The following is a 19,069-nucleotide window of genomic DNA, read 5'->3' on the forward strand; positions in this document are numbered from 1 at the left end:
GGACAACCTCAGTGTGATGCCTGCTGTCCAGAAGGGGTCCTGTGGGGCTCGGGGGTTGCAAGGGCCTATCCCCTGCCTTTCTGCACACAGCCGTGGAGCCGAGGGGCTGGGCTGAGGCTGGCTTGGCCTGCTGTGGGGACTAGGCTCTGGAGATGGTGCCCAGCTTTCCTGTTTCTGGGCTGTGTGACCTTGGGCGTCTTAACACGCCTCCCTGTGCCGCAACGTCTCCCTCTGCAAAACGGTGACAATCGCTTCGTATTGTGAGGGTTGGAAGAGCAAAGGCATTGAAAGTGCTCCTAGCCCTGCTGTCCTACGTGGCCGCCACGGGCTCCGCATGGCTGCTGAAGTTTGAATTCATTGCCAATGAGTAAGACACAGCATGGCCCTCAGTCTGCGTTTCCAGGGCTAGGCGGCCACGTGGCTTGTGACTCAGGTAGGAAGGCCCGATGGACAGGCTGGCTTGGGGTGGCGGGCACTGGGCTCACATCTCTGTGTCACTTCTCGGGGGACACGGAAAGGTCTGGCAGCAAGGGGTGCAATCCTGCTGCCTCTCTGGGCCCCAGCCAGCCCAGGACAGGGCCTTGCAGAGGGGCTGTGGGTGGCGGTTCCCTTGGAAGGCGTCCCCAGAGTGGCTGTGGGCCCTCCGGGGGCAGGGTAGGGGGGACATGCATTTGAAACTGGCCAAAGTGGGAGGGGGCGGCCTGGCAAGGCCCTGTGAGGCCTCCCAGGTGGGGCGCAGCAGAGGGGCTCAGTTTCAGCGCGGCGAGACCAAGTCAAAAGGCGCCCACCAGGGACAATTGCCACCTTTGTGCTCTGCGGGGGGAGTGGGACTCCGGGTGTTATCAAATCTGCCCAGGCCGGGGAGGGGGAGCGGAGTGGGGGCGCGGTGGAGGACTTGGCACCGCGCGGCAGTGTCGCTTGCCCTGATTCTGACACTTGTGTGTCCCTTGAGGAGTGATCAAGGTGCTGTCGTGTCCCCCAGAAGGACCCCTGGGCTGACAAAGGTCTTCTTCAAGCCCTCCCCTTGCAGCGCACCTTCGCTACGCGGGTCCTGTGCTCTGTCTACACGAGGGCGTCCGTTTCACCGGCCTGACCACCTTGCGGGGGGTGGTCCTCGTGAGCTCCATTTCGCAGACGGGCAGCCGAAGCCGAGGCCCCAGATTGAGGGCTGCCGCAGGTTGGGGGCTCACCTGACCTCAGGGCCACCCCGGGACATTGAGGGGAGGGGGCGGGCCAGGCAGGGCCCGCTGGGGGTGGACAGGGCCAGCCCAGCCTCCCCTGCTCAGCGCGCCCCTTGCAAGGTCTGTCTCACCGTGTGTTGGCCTAGTACCACTGGTCTCCATAAATGAGCCCCTGGCCCCCCGGGGAAGGTGCTGTTGCTCCCATTTTACAGATGGGGAGAGTGGAGGCACAGGTGGTTAAGGGGTGGACTGAGGTTGCCCAGGCAGAAGACATGGAAGCAAGCTTCCCTCTCAGCCACCTGCCTGTGCAGCCCACGCTCTGCCCGGCCTCTCTGGGTCTCTTCTTAGTGTGTTTGTGTGTGTGTGTATCTGTGTGTATCTCTGTGAGTGTGTGTGTGTGTGTGTCTGTGTGTGTCTGTCTGTACGTGTGTATTTTAGACCTGGAAGGATTGGTAGTATTTTGAAATAATAATGATTCTAACAACGTTTGTAAAACACTTTATAATTTGCAAAGCCGCCTGGTGGCTCAGGCAGTAAAGAATCCCCCTGCAGTGCAGGAGGCCCCGGTTGGATCCCTGGGTTGCGTAGATCCCCTGGAGAAGGAAATGGCCACCCCTCCAGTGTTCTTGTCTGGAGAATCCCAGGGACGGAGGGGCCTGGTGGGCTGCCGTCTATGGGGTTGCAGAGTTGGACATGACTGAAGTGACTTAGCAGCAGCAGCAGCAGCTCTGAAGCTCCGTGTTTCCCATGGACCATTTGTGTGGCCCGCTGAGGACTTGGGGAGGAGGTCTGCGGGAACTCGTGGAGATTGGTCACTTCACTGGACAGAGGAGAGGAGGTTGCTAGGGGCAGAGCCCGCTGCATGGGCCCTGTCTGCTCTGTGACAGGTGAGGTCCCCCTGGGCCTCTCGGGGGTGTCAGAGCAGCGCCCCCAGGAGAGAGCTCTGCCCCGGCCCTTCCCAGCCCGCCCAGAGGTACCCAGGCACCGCCACAATCCCGGAGCTGCAGAGCTGTCTGTGGAGTCCACTCTCCTGCCCAGACGTCTGTCCAGACTCGAGCCTCAGCTGCCCCCACCCCGCTCCAGGGGGTCTGCTGGCCCAGAGCCCGCCCGGCCCAGCCCTCACTGCGGCTGCTTCTCCCACAGACACACCCCTGCCTCCACCCGCCCACCCACGCAAGGGGAGCAGCCCCGTCCTCCCCACCATCCGGGCCCCAGACCTGGGCTTGGTCCTGACCCCTGCCACTGCCTACATCCGGCAGGTCGGGTTCTGCCTTCGTGCGTGGCGTTCGCGTCCACGCCCCATCCCCTCCCCCTGGTTAGTACAGCCGCAGCTCCTAACGCACCTCCCTGCTGCCAGCGTGCCCGGCAGCCTCTTCAAATGGAAGGTGTTTCTTTTTTTAATATTTATTGATTTATTTGGGGCTCTGCTGGGTCTCCGTTGCTGCGTGTGGCCTTCCTCTAGTTGCAGAGAGTGGGGGCCACTCTCCAGTTGGGGTGCGCAGGCTTCTCACTGCCGTGGCGTCTCTTGCTGCAGAGCGTGGGCTCCCGGCGCACGTGGGCCCCCGTCCTTGGGGCTCACGGGCTCTGGAGGGAGCGCTCAGCAGCTGTGGCACACGGGTTTGGTTGCTCCGGGGCATGTGCTGCTTGAACCAGGGATTGAACCAATGTCCCTGGCATTGCAAGGCGCACTCTTAAACCACTGGACCACCAGGGAAGCCCTTCAAACGTGAGTTACCTTATCCACTCTCCACTCCCAACCTTACATCAGCCCCCAACTTGCTCAGAGCAGAAGCTGAAGTCTTCACAAACGCCAGTGAGGCTGTTCATGACCCGGACCCCGGGGACCCTCTGACCTCATCTCCTCCTTCCCTTTGCTCACTCTGTTCCGCCTGTGTGAGTGCTTGTGTCTGCTAAGTCACTTCAGTCGTGTCCGCCTCTTTGCGACCCTGTGGACTGTAGCCCGCCAGGCTCCTCTGTCCATGGGAGTCTCTGGGCAAGAATCCTGGAGCGGATTGCCATGCCCTCCTCCAGGGGATCATCCCAGCCCAGGGATCAAACCCTCGTCTCCTGTATCTCTGCATTGGCAGGCGGGTTCTTTACCACTAGCGCCACCTGGGAAGCCCACCCTTATCTTACTCCAGGCTCTGCTCTAAGCACTTGATGTATATTAAGTCATAAAAATCTCATAAAAGCCTAGTGAAGCGCTATTTTTAAAAATACTGTAGTTGATTTACAATGTCGTGTTAATTTCAGCTGCATAGCAGACTCATTAGCTTGCATGTACACATAGTCTTTTTCGTATTCTTTTCCACTATGGTTTGAGACATTGACATAGTTCTCTGGGTTACACAGTAGGGCCTTTTTTGTCTCTCCATCCTGTATATAACAGTCTGTGTCTGTTAATCCCAAACTCCCGACCCTTCCCTCCTCCGACCCTTGGCAGCCGTGGCCGTTCTCCGTCTGCGAGTCAGTCTCCGCTTCGTGTACCGGTTCACATGTGCCCTGTTTTAGATCGGACGTATAGGTGATGTCATGCGGTGTTTGTCTCTCTCCTTCTGACTGAGGAAGGAAGTACTGTGATTTCCCTTTTACAAATGAGGACACCGAGACACAGAGAGGTTCATTAACTCACCCAAGGTCATACGCTAAAAAAAAAAAATAGAGAGCCAGGATCTGCCTCCAGGCAGTATGGCTCCAGAATCTCTACTTTTGCCATAGCTCTTCTCTCGTGTGCGTTCACTGACTCATTCACTCAGTACGGATAACACACCTTGTTTGCGTCAGATGCGAGATTTTAGCAGCAGATGACTAGAAAATGGCCTTGGCCATCAGGGAGTTCACAGTCGAGTACGAAGTGCAAAACAAATAAATACGGGGGAAAGAAAAATCTGCTCGTTCAGCAAACGTTCACTGGCATCTCCTACATGCCAGCCCTCTATCAGGCGCTGGAGAGCAGAGGGAAGGCACAGCCTGTGCTTCCGAGGTGCTGATGTTCTAACAGCAGAGGGAAAGAGTGATTGCCACGTGGCATCACGGCAGCATGCGCTGAACTCGGGGAAGGAGGGCGGAGACTGTGGGTCCTGGCAGTAGGAGGTCCCAGCATCTGGGAGCTGGTTTGGGTGGGCGGGAGACTGAGCAGTTGGGCAGGTGGATTATGTAGATCAGTTTAGGTCAGTTGCTCAGTCGTGTCTGACCCTTTACGACCCCATGGACTGCAGCACGTCAGGCCTCCCTGTCCATCACCAACTCCCAAAGCTCAAACTCAAACTTACCAACTCAAACTCATGTCCATTGAGTCAGTGATGCCATCCAACCATCTCATCCTCTGTCGTCCCCTTCTCCTCCTGCCCTCAATCTTTCCCAGTGTCAGGGTCTTTTCCAGTGAGTCAGTTCTTCACATCAGATGGCCAAAGTATTGGAGTTTCAGCTTTAACATCAGTGATTCCAATGAATATTCAGGACTGATCTCCTTTAGGATAGACTGGTTGGATCTCCTTGCAGTCCAAGAGACTCTCAAGAGTCTTCTCCAACACCACAGTTCAAAAGCATCAATTCTATATGTCATTAGTTGGATGGATAAATAGATGATAGGTTGTATTTGGAAGGATGGTCAGATGAATGGTTATATGGGTGGATGGATGTGTGATTAGATGGACAGATATTAACAGATGGTTAGGTGGATGGTTGAATGGTTGGTTGGATGGATGAATAATATAGGCATGGCATGGATATAGACATGGATGAATAATAACCATGGCACCCCAGGGTGGTTCACTTGCTCCCCAGTTCTATGTTTATGATTAGATGGGTAGATATTAGGAAATGGTTAGGTGAATGGATACGTGGACAGATGGATAGATGTTTGGAAGGGTAGGTGGTGGTTGTGATTTAGTCACTCAGTCGCGTCTGACTCTGCCACCCCGTGTAGCCCACCAGGCCCCTCTGTCCATGGGATTCTCCAGGCAAGAATACTGGAGTGGGTTGCCATTTCCTTCTCCAGGGGATCTTCCGGACCCAGGGATTGAACTGGGGTCTCCTGCACTGCAGGCAGGTTCTTTACCACTGAACCACCAGGGAAGGAAAGATAGATAGGAAGTATTTGGAAGGATGTTTGGATGAACAGTTATATGGATAGACAGTTGGATGGATGGATGGATGGATATTCGGAAGGAGGCTGTGTTGAAAGGATGCATGAAAAGCTGAGCTCACCGCTGGCAAGTTGGACATTATCCCAGTGAGATCACAAGACCAGCTGAAAGAAAGGGATGGAAATCCATGCATTCACTCTTTCAACAAATGTTTATCAAGCACCTATTTCTGTGTCTGGTACTGTGTTAAGCTCTGGGATTAAATGGTACTTGCCTTTATGGAACTGACATTCCAGAGGGAAAGCAGGGGATAAACAAATAATCACATATGTATAGATTCTACTGTCAATGTAATGAGTGCTGTGGTGAGAAGGGAGAGCAGGGTGAGAGGGCAGAGATGACCGGAGGTGGGGGGCATTTTCTCTTAGGGAGTCAGGGGAGGCCTCTGCTGAACGGGAGGTCAGGAAGCGAGCCGCGTGGGGAACAGCATCCCAGACGGAAGGAACGGCAAGTGTAAGAGCTTGAGGCCAAGAGGCCAGTGTTGCTCACTGACTGAAGGAGACAGGAGGTGAGCTCCCAGGCGGTGTGTTTGGGGTCTGGGGTGGGGGCGACGGGCAGATCACCTCCTGGACTCTGGAAGGAGTGTGTGTGGTACAGCTTCTGTCTCGGAAAACCAAGGGCAAAACTCTGAGCCTGGGCTGCTTTGCGTGTAGAGAGGCCCCGCCCTGCCCGCTCCCCTGGCAGGTCCCAGCCCTGCTCCTCACCCAGCCTGGAGGCCCGTCAGCATTTTGATTCCAGCGCCCAGCTCTCCGTGGTTTACAGCTCCACCGTGAAACAGCCCTGGGCCCTGGCACCTCGAGTGATTCACTTGCTCACCAGTTCTATATTTAGTGCCGTTGAACACCTCGGGGCCAAGTTTTCAGAGAGAAAAAGGAGGAATTTAGGGAGAATTGGTTACGTGTTTTATTTATTTATTTTTTTAAACATGCAGATCCATTTTTCAGTTGTTTTCTGAGATTATTTCCCAGCCTTTACCAAGTTACATGGCTTCCCTGATAGCTCAGCTGGTAAAGAATCCACCTGCAATGCAGGAGACCTGAGTTCGATCCCTGGGTTGGGAAGATCCCCTGGAGAAGGGAAAGGCTACCCGCTCCAGTATCCTGACCTGGAGAATTGCATGGACTGTATACTCCATGGGGTCACAAAGAGTTGGACATGATTGAGTGACTTTTTCAGCAAGTTACAGGATGCCAGCGCATGGTGGATTTGGGAGAGTGCATGGCTCGTTTTGAGGAGAGCCCAGTCTCCGCTTAACTACCCCTTTCTCTTGAAAGTTTGTGTTTGTTCTTGGTGAGAGCCAGCTGGCAGAAAGGACACTACAGACCAAGCGTATGACTCAGGGGCCGAGAGATCGATTATTTAGTATCCCACGGAACACGGCTGAACTTCAGGCTGTTTGTTCTCAGTCCCCCAAAGCCAAGTCCCCCAGACCCTGGGTCAAGGCGCCCGCAGGGCGTCTCAGATTTTCATTTGCACACATGTCACCTGAGGGGTGTGTGAAGGTACAGCTCAGGGATTCTGACCAGTGCTGTCCAAGAGAAACTAATATGAACCACATACATAATTTCAATTTTCTAGTAGCCCCATCAAAAAGGTAAGAGAAGATGACATTAAACTTAATAATATTTTTAATATGCCCCAAATATTGTCATTTATTTAATATGCAATCAGTATGAAAGTGGGCTGCCCAGGTGGCGTTAGGAGTAAAGAACTCGCCTGCCAATGAATGCAGGAGACATAAGAGACAACGTGGGATCAATCACTGGGTCGGGAAGATGTCCTGGAGGAGGAAATGGCAACCCACTCCAGTAAGCTTGCCTGGAGAATGCCATGGACAGAGGAGCCTGGCGGGCTACAGTCCAGAGGGTCGCACAGAGTCAGACATGACTGAAGTGACTGAGCACGCATGCAATATGAAAACACGGGGAGGGTTGACTCACCTTTTCTTCCTGTCCCCCTCCGATAGTGCATCTTTGAAATCTGGCCATCACTTTACACTTAGAGCACATCTCTGTTCAGACTAGCCCCAGTTCAGATGCTTGTGTGGCAGGGGGCTCCTCTCTTGGACGGCACAGATCTCAGTCTGGCTTGAATACCTCTGGTGACAGGGCACTCACTCCCTCCTGGACATTCACTCCATCCCCACAGACTCTTAGTTGGGAGTTGCCCCCAGGCCAACCGGGAAGAACCCAGCATCACTGCCTGCATTTCCGGGCTGGCTGGCATCCTCTGCAGGGAATAAACAGTCCTGCAGACATGCCAAGGTCCCCTCCTCCAGCTCCCCGCTGCGGGCAGGCCCCTCGAGGCCCTACCCCAGCTGTGGTCTCTGCTGTTTTTCCTTCTTATTGAACCAAGCTCAGGGACTTTAAATGTTGTCCCCTGATCACTCGGCCAGGATGCAGCAGAGCTGGGGCTCCAAGTCAGGACACTGATGCCTTTCCTCTCTGCTGTAAAAGCACCAGGGGCTTGGTGTGACACGGTTTCAATGGACCTCCTGGTCCTCCCTAGCTCCTGCAGGCACACAGGGCTGCCCGCCTGCGCCGACAGCCCTCCTGGACACCAGCACAAAGGGGGCTTCTGCTCTGGGGCGGGGGCGTTCGGGGGCTTCAGTCGTGCCTGGTCACCCGGCGCTGTAGAGCAGTAAGGAGCTGGCTCTCCCTGCACCACGCCCGGCCCCTGGCAGGGGGAGAGCCCCCCACCGCTGCTGGAAACTGCCCTGGGACAGAGATAACCCGGGGTGTTTTTCCCTCTTGTCAGCCTGGAAAAAACCTGCCTCCTGCGGGGACAGGAAAGAGGCGATCTCAGGGGAGGTGTCCCCATGCCGTGGCCCCTGGGCTGGCTGCCGGCAGCAGGGGCTGCCGGCTGGGCCTGCCCGCCCGCCTGGACGCCGACGCAGAGGGCGCTTCCACTGCTGGACAGGGGCGCTCACAGGGCTTCAGCCGTGCCTGGCCACCCGGGCAGGACCTCACAGGGGTCCAGGCCCTTCATCTGGGGGTGGCCAAGGGCACAGAGGGTGCCAGGCAGCAGGGCCTGGGCCCTGTCCCAGTACTCTGGGGAGTCCGCTCCTCTGTCCTCGGTCCCAAAGCTGCTCCCTGGGGCTTCAGCGTGGTCTTTTGCAGACTAAGTCAGAGGCCTGTCTATTAGACCCCACCATGAAGGAAAAGGCCATCTGGGCTCCCAAGCCAGGGCACCTTCGTTCATTCACTCACTCATTCATTCACTCATGCATTAATTCTTTCATTCACTCATTCATGCACTCATTCATTCATTCACTCATTCATTCCTCACTCATTTCTTCACTCACTCATTCACTCACTCATTTCTTCACTCATTTCTTCATTCACTCATGCATTCATTCACTCACTCATTTATTCATTCACTCACTCATTCATTCACTCACTCATTTCTTCACTCACTCATTCATTCACTGACTCATTTCTTCATTCACTCACTCATTCCTTCATTCACTCACTCATTCATTCACTCACTCATTTCTTCATTCACTCATTCATTCATTGACTCATTTCTTCATTCACTCACTCATTCCTTCATTCACTCACTCATTCATTCACTCATGCATTCACTCACTCACTCACTCATTCATTCACTCTGCAAATGCTTGCTGAGCACCTCGGCCCCCTCTGGATGCCTCCTGAACAGGACAGACGAGGAACCGAGGAAGGGTGCTGCAGGCAGAGGAGAGCGCAGGTGCTGAAGCCCCGAGGGTTGGAGTGGTTCAGAGCAGCCTGGCACGAAGTGCACAGAGGGCTTCCCGGAGCCACACAGCCATCATCACAGTCCATTCTAGAACTCTTTACTGCCTCGAAAGGAACCCCCACGCCTGTCCATGGTAGCTCCCCGCTCCCCGTCCCCCAGCCCCAGGCAGCCAGCAGTCTGCTTCCTGTCTCTACGGATTCCCCTGCTGCTAAGTCGCTTCAGTCGTGTACGACTCTGTGCAACCCCATAGACGGCAGCTTGCCAGGCTCCACCGTCCCTGGGATTCTCCAGGCAAGAACACTGGAGTGGGTTGCCATTTCCTTCTCCAATGCATGAAGGTGAAAAGTGAAAGTGAAGTCCCTCAGTCATGTCTGACTCTTAGTGACCCCATGGACTGCAGCCTACCAGGCTCCTCCATCCATGGGATTTTCCAGGCAAGAGAACTGGAGTGGGGTGCCATTGCCTTCTCCTACGGATTCCCCTATCTAGGCCCTTTTGTGCAGATGGAATCGTTACAGTATATGACCTTAGGGGTCTGGCTTCTGTCACCGAGCATCACGTTGTCAAGGTCCATCCATGTTGTAGCCGGTGTCGGCACTTCACCCCTTTAGAAAAACCGTTCTTAAATTCTTTTGGCTGCGCCGGGTTTTAGGAGCGGCATGTAGATCTTCGATCTTCACTGTGGCATGCGGGGTCCTTTTAATTGCAGCATGTGGAATCTAGTTCCCCACCCAGGGATCGAACCCAGGCCCCCTGCACTGGGAGCTCAGAGTCTCAGCCTCTGGACCACCAGGGAGGTCTCCACCCCATCCCTTTTTAGGGCTGCGTAACACTCCCCTGTGGTCCAGACCACGTCTTGTTTATCTGTCCGTCTGATGCTGCCGTTTGGCTTGTTTTACCTTCTGGCTGCTGGAGCATTGCTGCCGTGAACACGCATGGACAGGTTTTGCGAGGACGCTCGTCTCTGGTCTGAGTGTTGCATCGTCCTTGTGTCCAGGTACCACATGTCCTTGAAGTCCATCCTCTTCGGAGCCATCCCTGAAAGGGCCCAGGTCTCTGGGTCAAGACCAGAAGGGGGGTCTGGATGGACGCGGGCAGGACCTGTGCCCAGGGTGCTCTGGCCCTGCCTCTTTGCGGGGCTGGCCGGGGCCAGCAGCCCAGCAGGTGCCGTGGACACAGGCTTGGTCCATGGGGGCTGTCCCTGGAGGGAGGCGAGCAGTTCTCCAGCATCTCTGCTTCCTGGCTTCCCTCTGCAGTTGCCCCTGGCTGAGCCACATCCTCCTCCCCACATTTGATCAGGTCTGTCCTCCACGTGGTGGCCGTAGGGAGCCGCTGCAGTGCCAAGTCCCCATCCCACGGGAGGTGGGCGGCCGTGCAGCTAGGCCACTGGCCTCCTCCCCACTTTGGGGCTCCCTTCCATGCATGCCTTCACCCGTGCTGTTCTCTCCACCCGGCCTGCCCTTTCCTCCTCTGCGCCCAGCCTGGCCCTCCTCGTCCTGTGTCAGCTCAGGGATCATTTCTTCACCCACCCCCACTCCAGCCAGGCCTGCCGTCAGCCGTTCCCTCAGTTACTGAGCACCGGGCCTGCTCTGGATGCCAGTCTGGGTGCTGGGGCCCCGGCAGGAGCAGGCAGACTGAGTCCCTGCCCCTGGGCAGGTGGCGTTCCCGTGGTAAACAAGAGAAGCCGAGGACAGCAATGTGTGCTATGTCAGATACTGATGTCCGCGGGGCTCAAGACGAACCAGGGCAGGGGTCAGGGAGAGTCCTGGCAAAGGTGAGACCTGAGCCTAAGGCCCCCAAGAAGCGGGGGCGGGAGCTGTGGAGAGAGCCGGCCGTGCAAAGGCCCTGAGGCAGGAGCATGCCAGGGGTGTGGGAGGAGCCGCAAGGAACCTAGGGCGATCAGGGTGAAGAGAGGAGGTGCGGATGAGGCAAAAGAGGCGGCAGCGACCGCGGGGGTGGAGGAGGGGGACCGGGAACCCACGGAGCCAGCCCTTGGTCAGCAGCCATTGTCATTGTTCCAGGGTCCTCCCCAACGCCCCCAAACCTGGAGCAGCCGGAACAGCCCCTCCATACTGCACGACAGCCCATCTGACTCAGCTGCTCCCATTGTCTTGCAAGCACTTTCCAGTCGGGCTGTGGGGGGGCCAGGGCCGCTGCTGGGGGTCCGTGAGCACAGCAGGCACTCCTCTTCAGAGCTGCCAGCAGGGGAGGGCAGCGTCAGCCTCGTGCCCATGTGACAGTCGGGGGCATGGCCGCCTCCCCACCCAGGATGTCAGCTTCTGGTGAGCGAGGCCTGGCCTCTTTCTGCCGCTCGGTCACCGACCTCAGGCCTGCCTGGGGCAGAAATTCAAGAACACGTGCTAGAAAGTTGAAATTAGCGAGTGAGTGAGCGAATGGATGGGCCTCCCTGGTGGCTCAGCAGTAAAGAATATGCCTGCAATGCAGGAGACACGGGTTCCATCCCTGGGTCAGGAAGATCCCCTGAAGGAGAGCATGGCAACGCATTCCAGCCTTCTTGCCTGGAAAATCCCACGGACAGAGGAGCCTGGTGGGGTGCCATCCATGGGGTCGCAAAGAGTTGGACAACAACTCAGCGACTGAACGATGGGTGAATGAATGAATGAATGCCAAGGCCAATCCAGTGATGTCAGAAGTCGGGAGGAACACGTTTCTGTGGCTCTGCTCACTCCCATCAGCCTCCTTGCCCCGCACCCTATAGCTGGGGGTACCTGACTGCCTCACTTGGGGCCACAGTACACGCCCCAGGGCACCGAGCTTGCACGGGAGGTGGTGACACGTGTGCTCTGAGTGTGCAAGAGACAAGTCAAGAAAGAGACGAGTCTGCAGTGAGGGCCGTCTGTCCCCGAGAAGCAGCTCCTCCCAGACCCCTCCGTGGGCAGAGGCTGGCAGGCCCCAGGCCCCAGGCTTCAGCCCCAGGACGACAGGGAGCCAGGGGTGGCGTCTGAGCGGCCGTCACCCGGCCAACACTCACTTCAGCAGGTCCCAGTCCAGACCCGGGAGCGTCTCCCTTGGGGACAGGACTGACGCTGCTCACTCCGAGGCCCGGCCGGAGTCCGCGCCCCTCCCCAGGCCAACCCGGCCGCATTCCAGCAGCCCTGCTCTGTGGAACGCGGCCTCCCCGGCCATCCCCACCGGAGGCAGGCAGGAATCCTTGCTTGGAGTCAGCGCATCCAGAGTGACTCAAAGAATGTGACCAAGGAGAAAATACTCCACGTGTTTACCAAAAAAAAAAAAAAAGCTGTCTTTCCCCCTCTTTCATCTGAGTCGCCCAGAGGAACACAGCTGCAGCTGAGTGAAGTGAAGCTTTTCTGCTCATGATGGATCGACGTGCGGGGAGGAGGGGCGGTGGAGAAAGGAGTGGGAGTTGGGGGGCGGGGGGCAGGGGATGGGGGTGCTGGCAGCTCCCTCCCAGGGCAGCGCTCACACCCGTGGCACCTCCTGTGTCTGGGGGGTGGCGTCCTGCCCACGGGTTCCATGGTACCCTAGATCAGGGTCCTTGGAAAGGGTCCCCGATGTGGACACTCACCTGCCGTGCATTTCCCAGGAAGTGGGAGAGAAGCCAGGCGAGGATGCCATGGCTACAGAGGCTCCAGTGGGTCCTGGGAGTGGCTCTGGGCTCCAAACGTCCCTTTAGCGTCGTCCCCAGAGGGAGGCAGGGGACCCAGCATCAACCAGGCACTGGCCACAGCCGCCCTGACGAGGGCCGCGAGCTCGGGTGCGGGGGCTCCTTCGTGTGCTGAGTGCCATCAGTCATCTTGGACTCTTCGCGACCGCATGGACCACAGCCCCCAGGCTCATCTGTCCAGGGGATTCTCCAGGCACGAATACTGGAGTGGGTGGCCATGCTCTCCTCCAGGGGGTCTTCCCGGAGGATGATTCCAGGAGGCTGTGGGCCTCACGGGCTGACACCCTGCGCAGCTCATTGGTGAGTGCTCAGTCCTGGAGGAGGGCCTGGGTGGGTGCCGTGGCGTCCACTGCACCGTCCAGCCCCGTGACTGTGGCCCAGGGGGACAAGGCCGACCCGGCATGCATGTCTTCCTTCCTTCTGTTCAGCTGTATCCTACAGCCCGACTGTCTGGGTTCACACCAGCCCAGCGCTGCCCACCTATGACGGCCTTGGCGCCTCTGCTTCCTCCCCTGGAGAGTGGGGGTGATGAGGATGAATGTGCCTGGCGGGGTCACTGGGCGGCTTCAGCGAGTCGCTGTCTGTTGCGTGCTCAGGACACCAGCGGCTTGGACTGGAGTCGGGCACGGTGGTGCCTGCCCTCCAGGGAGGTGCTCACAGTCCGGCGGGAGGAAGGGGTGCGCAGACGGGAAGTTGTGACCCCGGGCAGCTTGGCATGGAGAGGGCACGGGGCCCGGATGTGGGCAGTCATCCCTACGCTCACCCTCGGGTGACGCAGGGACTTCGTGTCTAAGCGCCTGGCAACACGGCTGCCCTTCTGAGGGCTCCTTGGACCCGGCACCTCGCTGTGGGTCACTGGCCCTGATGCAGCCACCATGGGCCATGTCCCCTCGAACACGGAGACAGAACCGAAGCCTGTTCTGTCTTCGGGGTGGGGCCTGGTGGACGGCACAGTTGGGGAAACACAGGGGAGTTGAATGAAGGGGCTACTTACAAGCGCGGGCGGCATCAAGGTGCCTCAGCACCCGGGCTGGCAACTGGGGCTCCCCCAACTGGGCCTGGCTGGAGGCTGGGCACAGGGCGTCTGTGGGTGCAGCATACACAGGTCGCCCTTGGGGGATAGAGAAGGGGGCACAGAGGTGCCCAGCGCACCCAGGGCCTCTGCCTTGACTCCAGCGGGGGCCCCACCTTGTTGGGCTCCCTAGGAAGTAGGCACGGGGTGCTTGGCACAGGGTGTGGCCCCAGCACGCACAGTGAGGGACACCTTGAATCATGTGCAGAGGTGGGGGGCCCGTGCGGGCCTCCCTGCAGCAGGCCGTGTGGGTCACACGCTGCCTGGAGACGGGCAGGCGGGGCCCGGGGACCATCCCCGTGCCCACGTCCCCTCCCTTGGTCCAGCCCGGCCCTGGGAGAGGAGGCCTCCGCGCCCAGCAGCTCTGCCCCCTGCTCTCTGCTCCCCCCAACTGGTGCGGCCTCTCCCAGGTGGTCGGCTGCCTTGGGGGAGCTTGGAGAAGGTTCCAAAGCCAGGTCTCCTGCTGGAAGGGAGTGGCTGGGGTCTGAGCATGGGAGGAGGCACAGTGTCCACATGGATGATGGGCAAGGATGCAGCAGGGGCCAGGGCAGTGTCCAAACGGAAGGTCAAGGATGCGGCAGGGGCCAGGGAAGTGTCCACACGGATGATGGGCAAGGATGCGGCAGGGGCCAGGGACGTGTCCACACGGACAGGCAAGGATGTGGCAGGGGCCAGGGAAGTGTCCACACGGATGATGGACAAGGATGAGGCAGAGGCCAGAGTAGACAGTGCGCAGGGAGGAGGCGGCGATCGTGGGGTGCACTTGGGCAGGCGGCAGGAGCTGGGTGTGGGGTTCCGACAGGAGAGGTGTCTGGGTGTGGGAGGAGGCGGGAGGGAGGGGCCGGGCCGTGGTGGGCACTCACAGTGCCCCCCACCCCGGGGGGGATGGTCACTCCCTCACTTCTGTCCCTACTCCTGCATCAGCCAGAGCTTGCCTCCTGCCCCAGCGACACCTGGGAGAATGTGCCCGTCTCGCCCCTGTGTCCCTGTCTTCTCTCTTGGGAAGTCCCCTCTGGGGCCTTCGTCCTAGAGGCAGAGGAAACCGGGGCCCAGAGAAGGAAAGGGACTTGCCAGCAGCCACACAGCAACGCAGGGGCAGAACCAGGACTTGGGCCTGCCTGCTCCCTCCACCCCACGACCCTGCCCCCCACCCCTCCCACCCCGTGCCAGCTCACCCCAGCATTCATTGTGCAGAACAAGGAAAACTCGAAGAGGTTTTTTAAAAAAATATTTATTTGGCTGCACTCGAGATCTCTGATCTTCTCTGTGGCATGAGGGATCTTTAGCTGTGGCGTGTGAACACTTGGTTGCCGCCTGTGGGCTCTACTTCCCCAACAAGGGATCGAACCCAGGGCCCCCTGCATTGGGAGCTCAGCGTCTTAGCCAACAGGCCACCAGGGAAGCCCTGCCCTTCTCTCCTTAATCTCCACCTTTTCCTCTGAGGAAAGACTGCTCCTGCTTGACGACAAGGAGCAGATCTCTGAAGGTGCAAGGTGCCAAGTACCAGCATACCTTATTAGGTGTGGCTTCAATGATAGGAGTTGGCTTTTTCCTGCAAAATGAAAGTCTGGATACAGTTTCTTTCAGAGGCTCTGCAGACTCTGCGAGGCCCAAGCTGTTTCCATCCTTCCGTCTGCCCTTGTCACCTTGTTTGGCCTCTGGTTCTGTCGCCTTTGGGTCACAAGGTGGCTGCCTAAGTTCCCGCAATCACACTTTCACACCACAGCATCCAAAGATAAAAAACGGAAGTTGCGTTCTCGGGTCTCTCTTTTTCAGGTGGGGTCCAGTGTTTTCCCCTCTGTGGTCAGAGGCGGCCAGCTGTGGTCAGGGGGCTGGACAGGCAGGCAGCGTGCCCTGTGTCCTGCGGCCATTTCTGTCACCACCAGCGTGTGGTGGCCGGAGGTGGGATTTGAAGCAGGTTCTTGGGCTGCCTCGCTCTGGTGCCTGCTGCCCTGCTTCAGGCTGCTCTCGTCACACTGTACTGCTGTGCTGAGACTGAGTCTGACTGCCTGGGTCACTGCTCACCAGCTGGGGTACAGACAGTCCAGAACTGAGCTCTCCCTGCAGAGCCGCAGGTGGGCCAACAGGGGAGGCGGGGCTCAGATGGACCGAAGCTGGAGATGGTCGAGGCTCTCAGCTCTGCTTCCAGCTGTGACTTCAAACCCACCAACTAGGGACTGGCTTTGGGGTTTACGTGAAGCATCGCGCTGTACCGGCAAAAGGACGTCTCGGCCAGGTTCAACATTTCAGTCCACAAGGACAGAAACCCAAGTCAAGCCGGCTGAAAAACAAAAAGGGAAGTCATTAGTTCATGGAAGCAACTGGTCCCAGGGTAGAGACTCAGGGCCAGTGTGAGCCAGGGCACAAATGATACTCCCAGGAAGCACGTCCACACACCCCTCCTCCTCTCTCCACTCTGCCTTCCTGGTTAGACCACGTGGCCGCGAGATGCCCGTCCGTGGCTCTGCCCTCTGTAGCCCCTCCTGCTCCTCTGGTGGGAAATTACAGTTCTTGTTCTGAAAGTCACACGGCCAGGCCGTCTCCTCCTATATTACGAATGTTACACGACTGTTAATACGGCTTCAGATGGTTGCCTTTCAGCAGCCTCTTAGTTCACAGTGAGCTGGTGGTCGTCTAAAGCGGTCGATCTTTCTCAGTCTGTCGCCGAACCCCGAGGACTCTCTCTGATTGGTCACGACCTGCCTGAGTCACCAGCCCGGACTTGGCGGTGACCAGTGGGAACTGGAGAGTTGACTGGTGGCAAGTGGCAGTGAGGACTGGCTGGGGCCCCTTTAGTTTCCGTGGCTGGAGAAAGCCTCACCGCGGAATCCACGTTCGCAGAGCTTGCAGGCCACGCGGGTTGGCGGTAAACGGGGCACAAAGAGAAGGGTGTCAGGCGAAGGGTGTCAGGCGTGGGTGTCAGGCGTGGGAGAGGCCCGTGCTGGAGGAGTCCTCCTGGGCTGGGTGGGGCAGGGGCAGGGCGCTCCGAGGAGGAGGAGGAGGAGGTGGCATTTGCAGAGGCCCCAGGAGGGCTGGGCTGGGCAGGGCCATGCGGGGATGAATGGAGGTGCATTCCTGGAGGAGGGCCGGTCACTGCGAGGTGGGGAAATCGTCCTGGGTGAGGGCTGCAATGTGGAGGGGGGCAGTGGAGCTCAACACTGGCCAAGAGCTTTTGGTCTCAGCACTCAGCTGCCTCTCACAATGCTATGGGGGGGTGACAGAGGCCCTCCGTCACTGCCTGCCCTCCCTCCCCGGAGGACCCCTTCCTCCTCCAGGAAGTCCACCCCCAGATCATCCAGGCAGCCCCAAAGTCTGGGGCGGCCCAGGAGGCCAGCCTCGATAGTATCTGTTGGGTGTCATGAATCAGGAATTTTTTCTGGAGCGAGTTTCTCCTGAGGCCCCTCCCAGGCCTGGGAGCCCCGCCCTGGTAATTCCGGGCTCTGGGCAGCACCTGGTACATTGTTGGCACTTCCCGGGGGACCTGTCAGGGAGAGATTGATTTTTCTCCCTCCAGCGGTGCAGAAAATCCTTCCTACTACTCCAGACAGGTTTGGTTGCCGGGCTGGGGGACAGAGGAGCAGGTTAAAAGCGGCCCCGCCCCACCTGGTTCAGGAATGCCCCCCGCAGACCCCAGCTGCCTCCCCCCACACCTCCCAGGACAAGAGGTCCCCACCTCTGGCGGCCCCTCCAGTGCTGGCCAGCGTGCTGGGGTCACCTGGCTTTGCATGGAGCTGGGATCTGCTGCCTGTGAGTCCCCTGCAGCTGGGGTACTGGTTCTGATCCCTGGACACACAGCCCCTCCCATTCACCCCCCAGGACAGGCCAGCAGAGTGTAGGGGGTGGTGCCCAGGACCCCAGAATCTGCCTTCTCTCGGCGGGGGGGCAGTTCCAGCTCTGTCAGCCTGGGCTCTCCAGCGCCCTCGTGTACGCGTGCTCTCTAGGTCTGTCCATCGGTGGGGGCATAGCCCAGTTCTGAAAGTCACATGGCCAGACTGTCTCCTCCTATGTTATGAACGTTAGACCTCTGTTAATATGGCTTCGGATGGTTGCCTTTTTAGCAGCCTCTTACTTCATAGTTAGCTGGTGGTCATCTTTCTCAGTCTCTCGTTTCTTGTGCTTTTGTAATCTTTTTTTTAATACCCAAAATGATAGAGATGGGTGTCCTACTTCTAGCTGTTTTCATCCACGTTTTGAGTCTTTGGAAGTGACTGGATCCTGACCGGAATCATATGCTGTGGTTGCTCAAGCTGACCGGGGCCCGATTTCAGATTTCTGCTCCCGGAGAGGCCCCCTCTTCCTGACCACTCACTGAGCCTGAAATGTCCCCATCACGCCCTCGACATGTGGCCTTCCCCGAGCCTGGCTCCTGGTCTCTGCACGGCCTCCATGTCCATCAGAGGCCCGTGAGTCACCCCGGGGCCCCGCACCCTTCCCCACTGGGTGTCAGCTCCCCTTCCCCCCACTGCCACTGCCTCCATCGGGGCCTCCAGCGTCTCCGGCCTGGGTGATGGGGACAGCCTCCCCGCCCTCCACTCTGCCTCTCTGACCTCATTTCCACCCTCTCTGGAGTCGTCTCTCAGGGGGTCAGCCAGACCATCTGTCACTGCAGGAAGGCCCCTTCCCGGAACCCCTGGGCCCTCAGGTCATCAGGAGCGCCCCTGCCCTGCGCGTGTAGCCCTGTCTCCTCCCACTCCTCCTGGGGGGTTATCCACATGCCGCCCACCTCCGGGCCTTGGCATGTGCTGTTCCCTGGCTTTAACTGCCATTCCTCCATCTCCCCTAAGTTCGACTTTTTTAAACTTTTATTGAAATATTGTTGCTTCACAGTGTTGGGTTAGTTTCAGGTATATAGCAGAATGACTCACCTAAACATACACGTTTCTATGTTTCAAATTCTTTTCCCATTTATTACAGAATCGTGAGCAGAGTTCCCTGCTCTGTACAGGGCGGTCCTTGATAGTTTTATTTTTTTAATGTCAGGGCTTCTCATGTGGCTCCGGTGGTAAAGAAAGAATCCACCTGCAGTGGGGGGCGTCCTGGGTTCCATCCCTGGATTGGGAAGATCCCCTGGAGGAGGGCATGGCAACCCGCTCCAGTATTCTTGCCTGGAGAATCTCACGGACAGAGGAGCCTGGTGGGCTACCATCCACGGGGTCGCAGAGAGTCGGTATGTCCGAACGACTAACACGTATTTAGAGAAGATTTTAGTTTCTTTTCCTTTACATTTTTTACATTCTCTCAGGTGCCACAGAAACTTTTTAATATTGTTCCAAGCTTGAATTTTCTTTTAACATGTATTTTGTAT

General features: G+C 57.8%; 1 protein-coding gene and 1 long non-coding RNA gene across 3 annotated transcripts in view; one reads left to right on the plus strand and one right to left on the minus strand.

Moving 5' to 3' along the window:
- Positions 1 to 19,069, plus strand: part of WNT7A (Wnt family member 7A) — a 63,305-nt gene that overhangs the window by 30,852 nt on the left and 13,384 nt on the right. The gene's annotated exons all lie outside the window — the stretch shown is intronic.
- LOC129635018 (uncharacterized) overlaps positions 14,980 to 19,069 on the minus strand; it is a 38,398-nt gene continuing 34,308 nt past the window's right edge. Inside the window, exon 3 of the long non-coding RNA XR_008706067.1 lies at positions 14,980 to 16,045. This is a non-coding gene — a long non-coding RNA (uncharacterized LOC129635018). The remainder of the gene's footprint in view (positions 16,046 to 19,069) is intronic.

The sequence above is a fragment of the Bubalus kerabau genome, chromosome 20 (assembly GCF_029407905.1).
Source record: "Bubalus kerabau isolate K-KA32 ecotype Philippines breed swamp buffalo chromosome 20, PCC_UOA_SB_1v2, whole genome shotgun sequence".
In the NCBI taxonomy this organism is placed as follows: Eukaryota; Metazoa; Chordata; class Mammalia; order Artiodactyla; family Bovidae; genus Bubalus; species Bubalus kerabau.